Here is a 281-nt window from a genome sequence, read left to right as displayed (position 1 = left end):
TGACTGTCCAGTCCCCTCTTGACGATTTCCAGGGTAGTTGATTGCACCATCTCTGGAGGGAGTTTATTCTACAGTCTGGACACCCTGACTGTGAAGGAGTTTTTCCTAGTGTTAAGCCTGAAATGGTCTTCCAGGAGTTTGTGGTCATTACTCCTTGTTTTCTCCAGGGGTGCCTTGGTGCAAAGTTGTTCGCTGAGCCCTTGATGTATTCCCGTGATGTAGAGGTAAGCTGCTACCAAGTCCCCTATCAGCCTTCTGTTTTTTAGGCTGAAGATGCCGAA

This window comes from Gavialis gangeticus, unplaced genomic scaffold (assembly GCF_001723915.1).
Source record: "Gavialis gangeticus isolate Ggan-Ray unplaced genomic scaffold, GavGan_comp1, whole genome shotgun sequence".
NCBI classification, from domain to species: Eukaryota; Metazoa; Chordata; order Crocodylia; family Gavialidae; genus Gavialis; species Gavialis gangeticus.
Note: the sequence above shows the minus strand (reverse complement) of the source record.